The sequence below is a fragment of the Elephas maximus genome, chromosome 2 (genome assembly GCF_024166365.1).
Source record: "Elephas maximus indicus isolate mEleMax1 chromosome 2, mEleMax1 primary haplotype, whole genome shotgun sequence".
NCBI lineage: Eukaryota > Metazoa > Chordata > Mammalia > Proboscidea > Elephantidae > Elephas > Elephas maximus.
The window spans coordinates 4,554,834-4,575,644 of record NC_064820.1 but is presented as its reverse complement, the minus strand read 5'-3'; the positions used below and the strand labels follow the sequence as shown (position 1 = coordinate 4,575,644).

General features: G+C 43.4%; 1 protein-coding gene across 3 annotated transcripts in view; it reads left to right on the top strand.

The window, feature by feature from the left end:
* The window catches only part of ADCY2 (adenylate cyclase 2), a 527,505-nt gene that overhangs the window by 90,758 nt on the left and 415,936 nt on the right, over positions 1-20,811 (top strand). The window lies entirely within an intron of this gene.

Here is a 20,811-nt window from a genome sequence, read left to right as displayed (position 1 = left end):
AGCATTCTCGGGTAATTCCTACCTGCACAGACAAAACTAGTCCTGTCTCTTAGTTGCCTAGTGCTGCTGTAACAGAAATACCAAAGTGGGTGGCTTTGAAGAACAGAGCTTTACTTTCTCACAGTTACGTGTGCTGCACTGGGCCAATGTGCTGCAGAAGAACTCTTTAAAATCTTAAAAAGCATAGATGTCACTCTGGTGATTAAAATGTGCCTGACCCAAGCCACAGTATTTTCAGTCGCCTCCTATGTTTGCAAAAGTTGGGCAATGAATAAAGAAGACAGAAGAATTGATGCATTTATTTGTGGTGTTGGCAAAAAATATTGAATATACCATGGACAAACCAATTTTAGCAGAAATACAAGCAGGACACTTCTTAGAAGTGAGGATGGAGAGACTTCAGCTCGTTTACTTCGGACACCTTATCGGGAAGGTTGAAGTGCTGAAGAAGGATATCATGCTCCATAAAGTTGGTCAGTGAAAAAGAGGGAGAACGCCAATGAGATGAATCGGCACAGTGGTTGCAGCGATGGGCTCAGACGTAGCAATGATTGTGAGGATGGTGCAGGACCTGGCAGCATTTCGTTCTGTTGTACATAGGGTCACTATGAGTCAGAACCAACTTGAGGAGAAGTAACGAGGAAGCTAAAATTCAGGGTGTGGCTCTAGGGAGAGGACCTTCCCTGTCTATTTCAGCTTCTAAGCGCTGCGGGCAATCCTTGGAGCTCCTGGGCTTGCAGACACAACACTGTCATCAGGTAGCATCTGTCTGTCTTCCTGTGTCTGTGTGTCTGTGTCTTATCTGCTCTTTTTATAACTTGGAAGTGATTAGATTTAGAGCCCACCTCACTAGGGTAGGGTCTAATTAACATAACAAAGAAAACCCTTTTTCCAAACAGGATCACATCCACAGAAGTAGGAGTTAGGATTCCAGCACAGATTTGGGGGCCACAATTCAATCCGTAATATCCCGGTCTGGAAATTCCTGTCAGGGTTTTTCCTCTGCATTGGCGTATACTCGAGTTCGTTCTCAATCTTCAGTTTAGTTGCTTGCCTTTTCCACATTTGATTAAAATTCTTCATAATCATGATTTGAGTTTTCTGCATAATTTACTCAACCCCTCCTGTATTTTTTTTTAGACATTTAGGTTATTTTAAAATTTTCTCATTGTTATAATTATACTGTGATAAATCTTCCTTATGTATAAAACATTTTTGTGCATTTTATAGCAATATCTCTGTATAGATGACAGAAGTGAAATTGTGGGTCCAAAAGAGGATTCCGTAAGGTCCTATGTAGAGTATTGCTTTGGGAAAATCTGCTCCAAAACACCTCTTTAAAAGTGTTAAAAAGCAAAGATGTCACTTTGAGGACTAAGGTATGCCTGACCCAAGCTGTGGTATTTTCAGTCCCCTCATGTGCATGTGAAAGCTGGAAAGTGGATAAGAAAGACTGTGGTGTTGGCAGAGAATATTGAATGTACCATGGGCTGCCAGCAAAATGAACAAACCTGTCTTGGAAGAAGCACAGCCAGAAGGCTCCTTGGAAGCAGGGATGTGGAGGCTTAGGGAGGCTGAGCCTCATGTCCTTTGGACACAATATCAGAAGGGGCCAGCCCCTGGAGACAGACATCATGCTTGGTGAGGTAGAGGGTCAGCAAAAATGAGCAAGACCACCAGTGAGATGGATCGACACAGTGGCTACAACGGTGGGCTCGAGCACAGCGTGAATTGCGAGGATGGCGCAGGACCAGGCAGTGCTTTGTTACGTTGCACACGGTGTTGCCGTGACTCAGAACTGACTCAACAGTACCTCACAACAACAACATGAAGTGTGGTGATTGGAAAATGTTCAGTATAAATAAAATTTAAAATAAATGAAAATCCTACCTGCTCCTCCCACCTTGAACAAATGAGGGCTTGAAATAAAATACTTATTTTAGAGTTTCTGTGAGAAGGTGAGGAATCCCATCACATAAACACAAAATTTGATTTCAAACTGTTCTCTAGATATAATTCTAGTTTATAAAATAATGACACTTAAACTGCCATAAGTTGGAGTCTTAATCATTAGTTTGAAAGGAGTACGGCACACAAAAATGTTTATTTTTAAAAAAATACAGGTCAGTGTTTTTTTAAACTGTAAATTATGACATTAATTTGGACGCAGTGAATTCCCCTTGGATAGTTGTATTTCTTCAGTGATACCTTGTGCAGTAATGTTTTAGTAAATGCACAGATTGAAGAAGACTGGCAGAAATAATTTTATGTACCTAAAAAAAAGTCGGGAATGACAGTGCATAAACTCAGAGCCTGGGAGAAGGCAGATATGTTTAGCTTACTGAAGTAAGACATTCAGGATGAAAGTGTATTTACTCCATCCACCATGGATGGCATCAACAACGTGAATAATGTCCGAAATATTGTTGCAATCAGCCTTAAAAAAATAAATGCTGCCTGCAGTTTTCAGAATTCAAATATTGGTAATATATAGAAACACTGTTTATGCTGTTTTGTAATTTTTTTTTGTGGTGCGTATTCTTTACAATGTACAAAAATGCTCTAGGCTTAAATACAGCCGTAAATCCTTTGATGAAGTCTTGGTGGTCCTAGGAGGGATAAACTATTGTTTTCAATTCCAATGCTCATTTTGCCCAACAAGTCTGAATAATAAATATAATTGACTTTATCTTTATGTTGAAACTTGTTAGGACTCCTTAGTGTGATTGGATTTTTAAAGACATATTTGTTCTTTAAGTTTAGTAAGATCACTGTTCTGTTGGGAAATTTAATGTTGGCAATACAAGTGTTCCCTGGGTTATGAACTTCTGGCTTACGGGCAACTCTTCCAAAAAAAAAAAAAAAAACAACAGTTCCTGTAGGGTTGATTCTGACACGTAGCAACCTTGCAGGACAGAGTAGAATTGCCCCATAAGGTTTCTAAGGAGCAGCTGGTAGTTTGGAACTGCTGACCTTTTGCTTAGCAGCCATAGCTCTTAACCACTGGGCCACCTGGGCTCCATGGACAACTGTTAGTTGCCCTTTAGTGTTATGTAAATGTGCCCTCACTTTGAAATGATTGAACCAACCCCTGCTGGAAACAAATTCTTCATTACAATAACCTTCACTTGCTACACAGCTTTTGAATCACTGAAAATGCTTTGAACATTTCCTTAGGCTAAAATACCAGAACCAAACCCAGTGCCTTCCAGTCCGACTCACAGCTACCCCACAGGGTTTCTAAGGCCCTAAATCTTTACAGAAGCAAACTGCCACATCTTCCTCCCTTGGAGCAGCCTGTGAGTTTGAACCACTGGCCTTTCAGTTCGGCAGTGGATCACTTTAGCCACTGCACCACCAGGGCTCCCCTTCCATGCGCTAAAGTAAGGCTAAATGAGAACCATACGCACCTGATCCTATTTGCCTACAAATTCAACTTAAAGACGCACTCAGGAATGGGTCTTGTTTGTAACCCCAGGGACTGTCTGCATACTTGGTGATTGTCTTGGTTATCTAGTGCTGCTATGACAGAAATACCAAAAGTGGATGGCTTTAACAAAGCGAAGTTTATTCTCTCACAGTCTAGTAGGCTAGAAGTCTGTATTGAGGGTGTCAGTGCCACGGGAAGGCTTCATCTCTCTGTCAGCTCTGGAAGAAGGTCCTTGTCATCAGCCTTCCCTTGGACTAGGAGCTTCTCAGCCCAGGGACCCAAGGTCCAAAGGATGCTATTCTCCTGGCTCTTGCTTCTTGGTGGTTTGAGGTCCCCACATCTCCCTGCTCACCTCTTTCCTCCACATCTCATAGAGGTTGGCCCAAGACACAATCCAGTCCTGAAGATGGAGTCCTTCCTCATCAGTGTAACTGCTGCTAATCCCATCTCATCAATGTCATAGAGGTGGGATTTACAACACACAGGAAAATCACATCAGATGACAGAATGGCAGACAGCCACATAACACTGGGAATGGTGGCCTAGCCAAATTGATACCCACTCTCTGGGGCCACAGTTCAGTCCATGACAGTGATGTAGAACATGAAGGTCAGTATGAGGGATGACCACCAGTGGCATCAGCATTTGGGCATTTGTAGGCAGTGCACGTCCTCAGGCCCCTCCCCAGACAATTGAGTCTGAACCTCTGGGGGTGGCCCCAGCACTCTGTGTTTATCCAGCCCCCCAGGTGATTTAGGAATCCCTGGGTAGCACAAAAGTTTAAGCTCTCAACTACTAACTGAAAGATTGGAGGTTTGAGTCTACCTACAGGCACCTCGAAAGAAAGGCCTGGTGATCTGCTTTTGAAAAACCAGCCATTGAAAACCATGTGGAGCACAGTTCTACTCTGGTACACATGGGGTCGCCGTGAGTTGGCGTCAACTCACGGCCACCGGTTTTCCAGGTGGTTCTGATGCTTAGTACAGTTTGAGAACCACTGGTGTCAAATCCTTTCACAGATATTTCTGCTCGAACATTTATTTTACTGCACTGATGCCTCCTGGTGTTAGGGAGGAAACCCTGGTGGCGTAGTGGTTAAGTGCTATGGCTGGTAACCAAAAGGTCAGCAGTTCGAATCCACCAGGCGCTCCTTGGAAACTGTATGGGGAAGTTCTACTCTGTCCTATAGGGTCACTATGGGTTGGAATTGACTGGATGGCAATGGGTTTTTTAACGGGTGTTAGGGAATTGACTATATTTAAAGTTTTGGAAAAAAACCTGGTTTATCAGTTGCCTTCCGTAGTGTAACAAACCATCCAGAACTTAGCGGCTTAAAATAGCCATGTGGGCTCAACCAAGCAGTTGTACTGACCGTAGCTGGGCTCTCTCCTGTCTGTGGTCAGCTGCCGGCCAGCTGAGGCTACATGGCTTGGGATGCCTCAGCGAGGGTGGCCTTTCTGTTTTCTCTGTGGTCTTCCAACTCCAGCAGACTGGTCCAAGCCTGTTCACAGGGCTCCCAGAGAATGGAGAGACACACGCGGAACCTCAGAACAGGCTCCCGACCCCTTCTGCAGTTCCTGTTGACCATCCCAGCACTAGATAATGGAGAGGTGGACTCCACCTCTTGCTGGGTGGTAGCCCAGTAAGGGGGCAAGGGTATAAGGAGGGGTTAACTGAGAACATTTTTGCAAACAGCTCACCACATCTGGGGATCAGAGTCACAACTGAAGATTTCCTGGCTAAAGAGTCCTGGCCCCCCTTCCCTGTGGTCCATTCACTCAAAAGCTGTGGACCAGAGGCCTTCCCAATTTTCCTCTGAAGCTGAGAAGTGTGACACACTGAAGAAAGAGACACAGTATCTTCATAGTGACCACGCCCTCTGTCTTGGTCATCTACTGCCACCACAACAGAAATACCACAAGTGGGTGGCTTTAACAAACCAAAAAAACCAAACCCACTACCGTCCAGTCAATTCTGACTCATAACGACCTTATAGGACAGAGTAGAACTGCCCCCCATAGAGTTTCCAGGGAGCACCTGGTGGATTTGAACTGCTGACCTTTTGGTTAGCAGCCGTAGCACTTCGCCACTTCACCACTAGGGTTTCCAGCTTTAACAAAGAGAAGTTTATTCTCTCACAGTCCAGTAGGCTGAAAGTCTGAATTCAGGTGTCAGTTCCAGGGGAAAGCTCTCTCTCTCTGTCGGCTCTGGAGGAAGGTCTTTGTCCTCAATCTTCCCCTGGTTGAGGAGCTTCTCAGGCGCAGGGACCCCAGATCCAAAGGATGCGCTCTACTCCTGGTTCTGCGTACTTGGTGGTATGAGGTCCCCCACTCTCTGCTTGCTTCCCTTTCCTTTTATCTCTTGAGAGATAAAAGGTGATGCAGGCCACACCCCAGGGGAACTCCCTTTACCTTGGATCAGGGTTGTGGCCTGAGCAAGGGTATTACATCCCACCCTCATCCTCCTTAACCACAGGCAGAGTTTATGATTTATAACACATAGGAAAATCACAAAATGGAGGACTACCACAAACATGGCCTAACCAAGATGACACCTATTTTTGGGGAACACAGTTCAATCCGTTACACCCTCCCTGTGATGACGAGGATACCATGTGTGCAGAGGGCAACGTTGTCGCTGTTGCTACTTGGCCTTGAGTTGACCCTGACTCATGGTGACCTCGTGTGTGCGGAGTAGGACTGCTCCACCGAATTCCCAAGGCCTTCAGAAGCAGATAGCCAGACCTGTCTTCCGAGGCACCTCTGGGTGGGTCAGAACTTCCAACCTTTCAGCTGCTAGTCAACGGCTTAACTGAGCCACCCAGGAACTCAAAAGCCCAGTGAGCCTCAAAAATCGACCAATGAAAGCACAGAAAACAAACCGATCATCCTCAGAGTGCATTTTGTATGACAGAAACCAGTACAAATGTGCGTTTTATTTCAGGCTTAGCTTCCTCGCTCCCAGCCCTGGTGTCCTAGGGGATTCTGAAATGTCTTCTTTTACAGAGTGACTTGTATGCTGTGCTCAGGGTCCCACCTGAAGCAGGTATGGCCTTAGGGAAACCAGGGGGCTGTGAGCCACAGTCACCGTAATCATCTCTTGGGGCTGCTGTACCACAACGCCACACACTGGGTGGCTTAAAGAGCAGAGTTCTGGAGGCTGCAAGTCTGAATTCAGGGCCCTGGCAGGGCCACGCTCTCTCTGAAGTCTCTAGGGAGGATCCTTAGATCCATGTCTCTTCCAGTGTCTGGTGGCTCCAGGTTCCTTGTCCCAAGGCAACACCATCTCTCCAGCCTCTGCCTCCATCCTCAGGTGACTTCTTCCCTCTGTGTCAGTCTGTCTGCTCTCTTCTTCTTAGAAAGGGCATCAGCCTGACGGGACTCGCCCTCATCCTGCACAGCCTGACCTCGTCCTGATTTAACTATAACATCCTCAAAAACCTTGGTTCCGTACAAGGTCTCCTTCACAGGAACGGGGGCTAGAACTTCTACTCATCTTTTTGGGGGGATGCAGTTAAACCCATGTTAGTCATCATGAATGGACTTTAATAATGTACGTTGTTGATAGGAGCCCTGGAGTGGGCTCTGACTCATAGTGACCGTATCTACAGTAGAACAAAACACAGCCTGGTCCATCCGCACAATCGTTGCTATGCCTTAGGCCATTGCTGCAGCCACTGTGTCAATCCATCTCACTGAGGTCTTCCTCCTTTTCGGTGACCCTCCACTTTACCAAGCATGATGGCCTTCTCCTTAATAACGTGTGTTTCTCTGATATTAGCCTGCTACTGTGTACATTATGAAAGTGTTTGTGGCAGTAAAAATAGTAGGAAAAAAATAAGTGTGTTCTTGATGAATAAGCTTTGGAGAGAAAAATAATATGGTCTTTTGTCTTATTTACAATAATTAGCAGTTTTGACTAGTTCGCATTATGCATTAAATCATTAACGGTAGCAATAACCATTTTCATACGGTAATATCACCTAATGAGGAAATGAGATTTACTGGCCTTTTCATGTAACTTGCTTATGTGGCATTAAAGCAACGATGGGCGAACCATCATCAGATGGATTCAGCCAGCATGTATTACTTCAAGTAAGGAACTTACATTTTGAGAGCCGCGTTTTTGTTTTTTCTTTTTTTCCATCATGTGTGTTTAAGGAAAATAAGGTGTTTGCTGGGATTTTGTGATTCTGCTCTGAGCTTCAGCTTGCCAGGTCTCGAGTTGTAATCAATTCAGCCAGCATATGATGAATGACTTTTCTGTCTAAAACTGTTGCTTTGTAAAAAGTATCCGTTGCCATTGAGTCGATTCCAACTCATAGTGACCCTATGGGACAGAGTACAAATGCCCCAGGGGAGCGCCTGGTGGATTCGAACTGCTGACCTTTTGGCTAGTAGCTGTAGCTCATAACCACTATGCCAGAAATGTCAATGCCCTCAGGGAGCCTGTATGTGAGTGCTGAGATACAACATAGGCAGTACCATTATCAAACAATTATGAGGCAATGACAAAAGTCCAGATAGTATGGAAGGACTGCTTAACTCCCTGAGATCATTTGGGAAAGAATTGTGGGATCATTTTGAGGTGACCTGGAGAGACATGTCCAGACTGAAGTCATTGGACTTAAGGCCAGGAGGTTGCTCATGTCTTTGGAGCAGGCCAAGCTGCTCCAGGGCTGGGCCAGAACTGCTCCAAGAGTTCTCTCTCAGCCATTGCCAAAATAATGCTGTGGAACAAATCACTCCAAGTTCAGTGGCTTAAATGGTGAAGAATCCATCGCTCACTTGTGTCCGTGGGTCGGCTGCTCCTGGCCGGCCCTACCTCTAGGCAGTGGGTGGGTTCAGATATCTCCCACGCACTTCTACATTTCTCCGCGGATCAGTAGTTGCCAGGGCTATTTTCTCATGGTGGATCACTGGAGCACCAGGCCCACGCAGAGCTGTGAGCACACATTTAAGTTCTTGGCTCACATTGTGCGTGCCAACCATCCAATGGCCGAAGCAAGTCACACAGGCAAGCCCACCATCAAGGGAGCGGGGGGTGCTCTGTCTATAGTGGTGGTGGGGGCAGGCAGAGTGGACGTTTTCTGAGTCACAGTCTAGACTGCGATAAGTAGGAATGTGTTATGGATTGAATTGTGACCCCCCAAAATATGTGTTATAAATCCTAACCCCTTCGGAGCCTGGGTGGTGCAGTGATTAAAAGCTTACAGTGCTAACCAAAAGGCTGGCAGTTCGAATTCACCAGCCACTCTTTGGGAACCATATGGGACAGTTCTGCTCTGTTCTGTAGGGTCACAATAAGACAGAATTGACTCGACAGCAATGGATTTTTGGTTTAAACCTGTGGTTATAATCCCATTTGGTAACGGGTTTTCTCTGTTATGTTAATGAGGTAGGATTCATGTAGGGTATGTCTTAAATCTTATTTTGAGATATAAAAGCAGATTAGGCAAGCAGCGTGCAAACCGAGCTGGGGGAAGGTAGATGCCATCCCACATGAAGATCACTAAGGAGCCAAAGAACAAACAGAAGCTGAGAAGAGACAAGGACCTCCCGCCAGAGCTGAGAGAGAGAAAGCCTTTGTCTAGAGCTGGCGCCTTGAATTCGGGCTTCTTCTCTCCTAAACTAAAATAAATTTCTGTTTGTTAAAGCCACCCACTTGTGGTTTTTCTGTTGCAGCAGCTATAGATAACTAAGACAGAATTGGAGAGTCAGGGGTTTTGTGAAGTGGATATTTATCCTGGGTGGTATAAACAGTAATGCGCTCGGCAGCTAATCAAAGGTTGTTGGTTCAAGTTTACTCAGAGGCACCTTGGAAGAAAGGCCTGGCTGCCTACTTCTGAAAACCAGCCATCGAACCCAATGGAGCACAGTTCTCCTCTGACGCACACTGCATAGCCGTGGGTCGGAGTTGACTCAAATGCAGCTGAGGAAAAAAGTGCAACACAACAAGAACAACAACGACATGATAATACAAAATGTAGTTATCTGTTCTTCCAGTTATTCACTTCAAGCCCCTAGCTCATGTTTTGAAGAGCCTGTGAGATTTTTTTTCCCTTTATGTGATTACCTCCAAGCAGGTGGTCCTGTTAGCAGCAGCAGATTTGAATGGCTGAATTTTCTCCAGGAACAGTCTCGGCAACTTGAGGAGCAGCTGAGATCAGGATTTCTTCTTGCTTTGATCCTGGTGGCGTAGTGGTTAAGTGCTACGGCTGCTAACCAAAGGGTCAGCAGTTTGAATCCGCCAGGTGCTCCTTGGAAACTCTACGGGGCAGTTCTACTCTTTCCTATAAGGGTTGCTATGAGTCCAAATCGACTTGATGGCCCTGGGGTTTTTTTTTTTTTTTTTGGTTTTGACCCAAAAAGAATGGGCTGTAACTAACCCAGACCCATACTAGAGAATTTATATGAAAAAGTAAATTGAAACCCTCATGGATCCTGCGTGTCAAAGCAGAACTTTGCTCCATAGGGTTTTCAATGGCTGACTTTTCAGAAATAGGTTGCCAGGCCTTTGTTCTGAGGTGCCTCTGGGTGGACTGGAACCACTGTACTTTCCATTAGCAGCCAAGCGTGTTAACTCTTTGTACCACCCAAGGATTTCTTGAAATCTCTAGATATGGCATATAACATTCATGATATATAACATTAACAACATAAAACATAAAATATAACTTTACCAATATATAACATTAACAAGTTGAATGCACTATGCATACAAACTTAAGAGAGTTTTTTCTTTTTGCCTTTTGGAAATATAATTCTACTGCATATACAAGACAACCTGTGTCTTCCAGAAATCTAATTAGTAAATTGATAACCCTTTGATGCACAGTGAGAACGAAAACATTGTTCCTTTTTTAACCTAAAAATATGAACAATATAAATATTCAGCATTTTTAAAATTAGAAGTACTGAGTTATAATTTTATAAGACTGTACAGTGTCCCAGGACCATGATATTAGTTATTCAGTAATTATGGTTGGCCAGTTTTTAAGGAGTGTATTCAAAATGCAGGTGTCAAGAAGGACAAAAGCCTAAATGTGGTTCCCTTTTCCAACCTTTGTATTTATCTGTTTGTTGTTGTTTTTAAGCATTAAGTGTTTTACTTTTACTCAGATTAAATATTAATTATTATTATTATTTTTTTTGGTAACCATGGCATACTGTCTTAAACATCTAGTGCTGCTATAACAGAAATACCACAAGTGGATGGCTTTAGCAAAGAGAAGTTTATTCTCTCACAGTCCAACAGGCTAGAAGTTCAAATTCAGGGCGCCAGCGCCAGGGGAAGGCTTTCTCTCTCTGTCGGCTCCGGAGCAAGGTCCTTGTCCTAAGTCTTCCCTTGATCTGGGAATGTCTCAGCGTAGGAACATCAGGTCCAAATGATAAGCTCTGCTCCTGGCACTGCTTTCTTGGTGATTGAGGTCCCCAACTCTCTGCTAGCTTCCCTTTCCTTTTATCTCTTGAGAGATAAGAGGTGGTGCAGGCCATGTCCCAGGGAAAATCCTTTTACATAGGATCAGGGATGAAACCTGAGCAAGGGTGTTACAATCCCACCCTAATCCTCTCTAACATGAAATTACAATCACAAAATGGAGGACAACCACAGAATACGGGGAATCATGGCCTAACCAAGTTAATACACACATATTTGGGGGGACATAATCCATGACACATACTATACACAGATGTGTATTTCTGTGTTGGGAATTATTATAATGTCCCTAGCCACTCTTTTCCTAGAAGCTGGCCCAGGGAGAACAAGTTTAACAGGGGGAGTTGGGATAGTGATGGGGGGGGCGAGTTGGAATGGTGAGGGGCATTTGAAATTCTTTCTTCTAGGGTCACCTCTATCCATGGCAATTCCTCTGCATTTAAGAGTAGAAACAGTCCCTAACAGCAGTGTAAAAACAGCAGGGAGGCAGTATCTGAGCTCTAATGACTTCACAAGGGGAAGGAGAATCAAGACCAAGAGCTCAAGGCTGATGCGCATAAAGCAGGGGACAGACAAGCCTCCTCTCTCTGCTATCTTTACCAATTCTGACACCAACCGGCCCTCCCACAGCACTCTCTACTTCTATGCTGGTTTGATAATTCTTTGCGATGGCCGCATTAAATTCACAGACCGTACTTATGACTAGGGGGTTTATTAAAAACCCCAGAACACCCAAACCTGTTGCTGTTGAATTGATTCTGACTCACAGGAAGTGAAAATTACAATTCAGGCTTAGGAACACTCAGGATAGGGTTCTTCCATCAGAATAGCCTCTCCCCGGCTGTGCTCGCAGGCACGCCTCTCTCTGGCCCTCAGTCTCTGCCCAAAGGCACTCAGCTTTCTCTCTCCATGGGCCGGGAAGCCACAGCACCCTCTCCTGCTGCCGGGGCTCTGCTCCCACCACTTCTTACCATCTTCAGGGTTACAGCGGGCCGCCTCTCTCGGCCTTCTGCTTCCAGGAGCTTCTCAGTGCAGGGATCCTGGCTGTCTTTCCCTGATGGTGGTGGGATTCTCTCTTTCCTGCCTCTGGGGTGGCTCATTTGAAGCCCAGCGGGATGGCAAAGCTGACCAGCCCCTTTGGTGGGCTACAACTACCCTATGTGTACAGTACTACCAATCCCCTGGGTGGGAGTTACAAGATTGTGGCTAGAACAGCCACACACGAAAGCGAGCCAGCAGACCGCAAACAGTCGTTTATACAAGACATTTGTCTGCATTGCACGTAAGAAGGATCCAGAGGTAGGCTTCGAGAGCTGGTGAGGTTGCTGGAGGATACAGCAGAGACCTGGCTCTTGGACCCATCCCCATCACCTTCTCAGGTGGTAGCTCTACCTGTGACCACCACAGAGCATTCCAGGTGCAGGAAGGCACTCACCCTCCTTGTCAAAGGAACTTTCTGGGGGTAACTGGAAGCTGCTCTGCCTCCATCTCATTGGCTGAATTCGGTCACATGACCACAGTTCTCTGAAAGAGGGAGGCCCTGGGCGGTGAAGATGGTTTACATACTTGCTGTAACCGAAAGGTTGAAGGTTGGAGTCTACCCAGAGGTGCCTCAGAAGAAAGGCCTGATGATCTTTCAGGCTCAGCCACTGAAAACCCATGGAGCGCAGTCTAGCTCTGACACACGTGGTGCCACGTGAGCTGGAGTCGACCGGAAGGCAGTTGGTTTTAGCTGAGAGGGAGGGGGGTGTGTTGTCCAGTCGCTGAGGTGGCGAAGGACTGAGGTTCTCGTCCCGCTGCTAGAGGGAAGACCTGATTCCGGGGCAGCTGGCCAGCCTGGCCTCCGTGCACGTGGCCCGGTTTCTTTAGAAGACGTTCTGAGTGCGTCGTCAGACGGCACGTCGCCAGATGCATGGAACGCCGGTCTCCCCCTGTGCTCAGAGGGGCGTAACAATTTGGCGTAGTAGTCTGTCTCCTCCTAATTTTATTTATTTTCTGAGATGCCTTGAAGCCGTGACTGCGGTTCCCCATATGTGCTTTGGCACCGTATCTCAGAGGAGATGTAGCTTCCAAGTGAATGAAACCAGCTTTTTAACAAAGCAGGGGATTTAGTTGAGTTACTTTGTGTGTGCATCTTTACGGAAAAATTAAACTTTTTTTTTCTTTTGATTTCCTCACTGTTTGGGAGTGGGAATTTATTAGGCAAGCTTTGAATTTCTCTTCTTGAGTAATGAATGCTGGTTATACTGTCTGTTATGGACTGAATTGTGTCCCCCCAAAATGTGTGTAAACTTGGCTAGGCCGTGATTCCCAGTGTTGTGTGATTGTCCACCATTTTGTCATCTGACGTGATTTTCCTTGCTGTTGTAAATCCTACTTCTGTGATGTTAATGAGGCAGGATTCAATCTACAAGATTAGGTTGTATCTTGAGCCAATCTCTTTTAAGATACAAAAGACAGAAGCCAAAAGAGAAACAGAGGGACCTCATACCCCTAAGAAAGCAGAGCCAGGAGCAGAGCATGTTCTTTGGACCCGGGGTCCCTGTGCTGAGAAGCTCCTAGATCAGGCGAAGACTGATAACAAGAACCCTTCTCCCGAACTGGCACAGAGAGAAAGCCTTCCCCTAGAGCAGGTGCCCAGAATTTGAACTTCTAGCCTCCTAGACTGTGAGAGAATAAATTTCTGTTTGTTAAAGCCATTTACTTGTGGTATTTCCATTATAGCAGCACTAGATAACTAAGACATTGCCCGAGCAACTTAAACAGGTTCCAGTGATATTTCTCAGTTTACATTTGAAGCATTATTTGATTTCTAATAACTTAAGTGATGCATGTCAGTATCAGGTGTTTTCATCTCCATGATCACCAAAACACATTTGAGAGAAAAGTCTTGTTTCGTGCTGGGCTAGTTTGGAGCATCGCCAGGTCTGCAAGAGAATGACAAGGTTGAGGGGAGACCGTTGTGCATCATCTGACTTGTTAATGAGACCCAAGGATGGACACAGGACCAAGATGCTTTCCTGTCTGGGGCCCGTGTGGTCTGCACGTTTCGTGTGCAGCTTGCGACTGAGCCTGGCTCTCCTCTGAGCAGAGTCGACGTGTAAATGGAGCAGCGTGGTCCTGTCTACAAAAGCCGACTAAGTATTCGATTAGGCCTAATGTGTTTTAATTAACAACAGCAGACGAACCCCAACGCTGCGTCTACAATGCCTAACCTTATTACTTTCAAGTAGCAGTTGAATAACACTTGGAAGGCAGTCATAAATCTCTCAGGCTAATTAATGGTAATGTTTTTAAAACACTGGCAGATGAAAGCAACAAACATGTCAGTCCCCAAATTGTGTATTTTAGCTACTGATTGATAACACTAGGTCAGTTGCCAAGTCTTAATTTCTTGATGAAATGATGTTCCTAATATTGCTATTTTATTCCCGTTTACTAATGTTAAACATTAGCTGAGACTTATCTCTTAGAGGAAGTATTTTTCCCTCGTCATGAAGGAATGCAGGTTGTCAAACATAGCTATCAGAAAATAAAATTATTTGACATTTTATTAATGAAAACTTTTGAGTCTGTAAGGTTAACGGATGGTAATAATTACTGAGGAATCTAAAATTTCTGAAGTGTCTATGAATCATCAAATGGGTGAGGTTATATCCGGTGTGTTTTTAGTATTTGCTTTGTTTCAGTTTCGTTCTCTCCAGCAGCAGGGGCTCATTCATGAAGTGGACTCACTTCTCTGTTAACTGGGACCCTTTCTCTGATCCTGTGGGGGCTGGTTTAGAACGGAGGCACTTCAGTGGGATTGGCATGTCAGTGGCCCTTCCCCTTGGTGGGGGAGACCCCAGATGAGAGGCTGTGGTTAGGTGATGAAGGGGACAAGGGGAGGAGGAGACCCACCAGCAACATGCAGGGAGTCTGGGTGAGAGGGCCTGGCTTCCAGAGACAGGGCTCAGGGGAACTCAGTGGAGGACTTTGCAACACTGGGTGGAGGCCGGGAAGCCCATGAACTTGAGAATTAAACTCAACCTTTTTCTTTTCAATTGGCTGATTTTTCCCTTGGAATCCCTGGGTGGCCCAAATGGTAAAGTGCTCAACTAGTAGCTAAAGGTTACCAGTTTGAACCCACAGAAGTACTGAGAAACAATGTTAGGCTGATGGACTGGGATGGTTTTTTACAAATTCATCGCAACCCTGACCTTAAACCTCCAAGCCAAGAAAACAAATGTCAGCTGACCTTCACTTTTGCCCAAGCCCCCTCTCCGACACATCTAGGCAGTCTCTGCTCCCCACCCCACCCATGGATGATTGCACCTGCTAAGCCCTGAGTGTGCAGTAGGCTTTGGTTGTTGTATCTGTACTTGGTTGCCTCGGACAAGTGCCACCCACGCTGGTGTGAACCTCTGGGCCACTGTGTGTGTAAATGAAACCAGTGCCACGATGCCTTCAAAGAACCGGGAGTGAGTTTATCCAGCCCCGAGTCCTTGGATTTCTGCTCAGGAAAGAATTCTCTGATTTGGCTTTGTTTCCTGACAAATGAATTCTGTCTCCTCTGAAAGACATAGAAATAAGGCTTCGGATTCTTCTAACATCCTTTGTTGAATTCCTAAAGGAACCCTTTCACTTTCGTATTTTATTGGATTATAGACTCCCTGGTGGCACAGTGGTTAAGTGCTTGGCTGTTAACCAGAAGGTCAGCAGTTCGAATCCACCAGCCACTTCTTGGAAACCCTATGGGACAGTTCTACTCTGTCCTGTAGAGTGGCCATAGAGTCACTGTGCGTCAGACTCGACTCGACAGCAGTGGATTTGGTTTTTGGGTTTTTTTAAAACTTCTTGAGAGGACAGGGTCTTATTCTTTCTACCATCACCCAGAGTTTCTGAATAAATAAATATTACTTCATGTGCATTTCCTTAATGATTTGTATGTGTATTGGGAAATGGCATTTCTAAAACTTTGAGATTTCAGTTGGTTAAAGGATCGAGCTAACTTGTAACAATTAAAAAATATATCAAAACAGCTGGTACGCAGAAGCAGACCAGAACAGTACAGTGCTCGTTACGACAGAGAGATCTGGGTGAGAATGGGTGTGGGTTAATTAAAATGTCGATGCTTTATGAGGAGAAGGAAGACAAGAAATGAAAACCTGCTGTTACGCACACCATCCTCTAAGAGGAGTTGGACAAACATTTCCTTTTCTTTAAATATTATTAAAAAAGTCTGTGATCTGTGTGTGGTATTGATTATCGTTGAGGGTTACGATTGTCTTCTAGGAGAGGAAAAAAATCCACCAGCCCTCCATAAACATCTCTGATCTCAATTAGAGCCAAAATAGGCCTGACACCATGTGAACAGCCTTTTGGAGAACGTACTGAGAAGCCTCCAGTTTCCGTGACATAGGTGATGCTGGAGCTAAGACAGGAGACAGGACGCGAGAAACACGCAGGGAATGCAGTGTGAACGTCTGAGTGAGGGAACTGTGGTGAAGGGCTCTCTATTTTAGGAAGAAAGTAGGGAGCTGGGCCATCGCTGCAACACTTACTAAAGAAAAGATGCTCAGGGGAAGGGAAGAAAAAGCATTCTTTAAATTATTGTGGCAGATTTCATACCAATTTGGCAGGGAAATGATAAACAGATATATTTGTTTTTATGGCTTTTGCAAGTTTGATTTTGGGCTTTTTTTTTTTTTTTTCCACTTTATACCTTACTATTATTTTTCTATTTTTTGCTGTTATAAAATGTGTCTCTTGAAAAAGAGTCTTATGTCACAAATGAGAAGAGGTGGTTAAATGCAAAAGGAAAAGTTAACCAACAGTAGGTGGAACCTTACTGTTCCAAATTTGTATCTTGTTGCCAAGTTTAAAACTTCCCACGTATCTGCCAACTCCAGAAATTGGCATAAAGGACAGAGAGACCCAGGAGTCGGGAATTCAGACTCTGTTACAGAAATGCAATTATTTGGTGATTCCAAGCCAGATGCTCAAACCCTTCATGTTTTAAACAAATTCATGGGAAACCAGATGCTGAGATGACGGTCTTAGATAAAGAACACCTTCTAAAATATTTGCACATTTCACATCCAGGAAAGGTTGTGTAATTTTTAAGCAGCCTATGAATAAACGCTGAAGCCGAAGCAGCACACAGTGTTAGACTAGCCCACACTGTGCCCACCAGGTAAAGGCAGAGTGTTGACAAAATCTACTTTATTCTTCACTCCCTGCAGTGAAGTAACATAGCCCCAGTGGAGTGGTCAGGTTCATGGCTAAATTTGCATTTACTGTGAATTTCAACAGCAAACGTTCATTTCTTCCCTCTTGATCATAAAAGTAATCTGCGCTTATTCCAGACCAGTTGGAAGTCAACCAAAAGACAGAGATACAAACAAAGCTGGCTAATTAGCCAGCCACCCATCCATAACTACTATTAATATTTTTGCAAGACCCTGTATGCTTCTGCTTTATTCACTGATGCATTCTTACATATTTACATATAGTTGACATATATTTATATATTTAAATATGTATTTTAAGTATTTACAAAAATGTGATCATATGGTTTTATGATTCACGTAATAATTTTCTTTTAACATTAATGACTGCATGTTCCATCTTGTCATAATTTTAATTATATATTTAAATATGTATTTTAAATATTTACAAAAATGTGATCATATAGTTCATACAGTTTTATTTATGATTCACTCAAATCATTTTCTTTTAACATTAATGACTGCATATTCAGCCTTAAGTGCCATGGTTTTAATTACTGATCTGAATGTGTATTTTATATAAAAAGAAGAAAATTTCTTTTATATATTTACAAAAATGTGATCACAGAGTTCATATTGTTTTAGTTTTACTCATGATTCACTTAGCAGTAATATTCTTCTAACATTAAAAAAAAAGAAAAACCGTCACTGTGGAGTGGATTCCAGCTCACAGTGACCCTGTACGGTAGGGTAGAACCGCTCTGTAGAGCTTCCAAGGAGCCGCTGACGTATTCGAACTACCAGCCTTTTGGTTCTTAACCACTGCACCACCAGGGCTCCTAATGGTGTCATGGCGTATTGTCCTTTCCTGCGAGTCATCATGTAACGCTCACTTCCTGTGAGACATCTCAGTTGCTCGCAGTCGTTTGTGATCGTAAACCTGTCCGTATATGCATCTCAGATCATTGCGTTGAATAAAACCCTCTGAGTGGAATTTCTAGAAGGGCATACACGTTTTTTAAGCTTTGGCTTTAGTTGCATTTGTTCGTGTTTGGTGTTTGACATTTTAAACCCTTTCTCATTATTCTGTTGTTGTATTTTATTTTAGATTATTTTTCCTGGACAACTTGAGAATCATTTTTTCTTTGTAAGTTTGTTGGAATTGCATAGCATCTGCAGACTCACAATATTAACCCTTCTTATAGGAGAACTGGGTGTATAGGTCACAATTACATGCATTTTTTCCTGATCTTTGGTAAAGCTTTGCAGTTTTCCTCATATAATTCTTAGACATTTATAGTGTTTGTTTCTAGACATGTTTCATTCTTAAAAATTGTATGAGACTACTTTAGCCAGATTTTTTTATGTTGTTAATAATATCTAGAAAAGTTATTATTTTAGTTCATAGTTTAATTAGGCAACTTTGTTAATTCTAATTCTTGTTCACTTATTTTGCTTGGCTGAATGCAAGAAAGGAAGATTTTCCATCCGCTTTCTGATAGTCGTAGCTCATAAACTTTTCTCATTTCCTTGGCTAGACCTCAGAGAGCAATATTAAGTAACACAGATGACGGTGGTGGTAGTGTCTTGTCGTAACTCTCGTGGCCATGCCTCTGGAGTTTCATTGAACATGATTCTGACTTTGGTTGTTGATTGTAATTTTGTACACAGCTTTTTAGTGTGTCATTGTCATGGATTGAATTGTGTCTACCAAAAATATGTGTGTCAGTTTGGTTAGACCATGATTCGCAGTATTATATGATTGTCCACCATCTTGTCATCTGATGTGATTTTCCTCTATGATGTTAATGAGATGGCATTAGTGGCAGTTATGTTAATGAGCCAGGACTCAGTCTACAAGATTAGACTATTTTAAGCCAATCTTTTTGGAGATAGAAAAGAGAGAAGCAAGCAGAGAGACATGGGGACCTCATACCACCAAGAAAGAAGCACCGAGAGCATAGTGCATCCTTCGGACCCAGGGTCCCTGTGCTAAGAAGCTCCTCAACAGGGGGAAGATTGATGACGAGGACCTTCCCCCAGAGCTGACAGAGAGAGAAAGCCTTCCCCTGGAGCTGACGCCCTGAATTCAGACTTCAAGCCTCCTAGACTGTGAGAGGATCAATTTCTGTTTGTGGAAGCCATCCACTTGTGGTATTTCTGTTATAGCAGCACTAGATAACTAATATAGTCATTTTTTCTCTCCCTACTCCCTCTTTTTATTTTTGCATGCTTCGAAGCTTTGCTCTTTTAGCATTTTGTTTTGCTATTTTTCTCATCACTTTTGTCCCTTATTTCATAGACTGAATATTTTTATGGGTTGTACTCAAGGCACAAAACAGATGTGGTCCAGAATATCTATTTATTTTGCAGTAAAACATTGTTTCAGCATTAAACCCACCCACTGCCTAGGCTCTGAGAAATGCTTCTCTCCATTTATGTTGTAGATCGTTTTCACAAGTTATGTAATTATTTTTTGTATCTTTGCTATTGATGTCTAGTTTATGGTCAGAGAGCATCCTTTATGTACTTTATAAGATTTCAGTTCAGTTACATTTGTTGATGTTTGCTTTATGGCCAAGAATGTTATCTGTGTTGGTGAATGTTCCATGTGTGATTGAAATAGGCGTAAGGTAATCCATGTCGTCATCCAGAGTTTTACGGTGACGCTAGTCTCTGTAGGCGAACAAAGGCACCTCTGTTTGTGTAGGATTATTTAAAAAAAGCACATGGATAATGGTTTTTTTTTTTTTTTTTAAAGGCGAGCCCCTGGCCTGAAATAAATTTGGCGCCAAAAGTATGTTTGCTTTGCCCTGGTGATGATCAATTTTCTGTCATGTATCTGGGTTATAGTAAAGTGCCGATCCTTCTCGAGGGCTGCAGCTACAGGCAGGACAGGGCAACAGCCTGTGGTCTTGGCCAAGAGAGGGAAGGTTTAAATTTTAACTTGATTGTTTAGGGCAGCATTTATACCAGTACAATACTGCCTGGGGTTATAATTAATAGGATCTTATGGAATTTAGTAGTTATCTCTCATTTTCTATATGCACAATTTTTTACATATTGTATAGTTGTCAAGGGTTTGATGATTAAAGCTTAGCAGAAGGCATAATTAGATTTACGATGTATTATTGGTGAAATATTTGGACTATAAGGTATTACATTACATAAAAAGAAAGCCAGTTGCCGTGCAGTTGGTCTAGGCTCACGGCGACCCCACGTGTGTGAGAGCAGAACTGTGCTCCGTGGAGTGTTCAGTGGCTGAGTGTCCAGAACTAGATTGCCAGGCCTTTCTTCCAAGGTGTCTCTGAGTGAACTTGAACCTACAAACTTTATACATTACATATAACAGTATGGAAGATGGTGTATACCATAAAGGAGTATCAGTGTATTATATGCCTGGTTTGTGTAGATGTTTAATGTGTTGATGCTGTTAATGGCTCAAATTCAGCATAAGAATATACAGAACAAAATTTTGACTTTTTTGAAAGGGATACATTTTGAGAAAAGTGACAAGATTTATAAAGAAACCAGGACCTCTTGGATCTATTGGGTTGACTCATTCTTTATAGTTCAGGTGCTGAGATCATAAGATTATTTACTCATGTGTTAAAAATAAAACCCAGCTACTCTCTCAAGAGGGATCTAATTTTAGCTGCAATTCCAAGCTTCGTAAATCTGTTCGTCGATGAAGTTCATCTTGTTTCTTTATGGGATGAAGAAATCACTGTA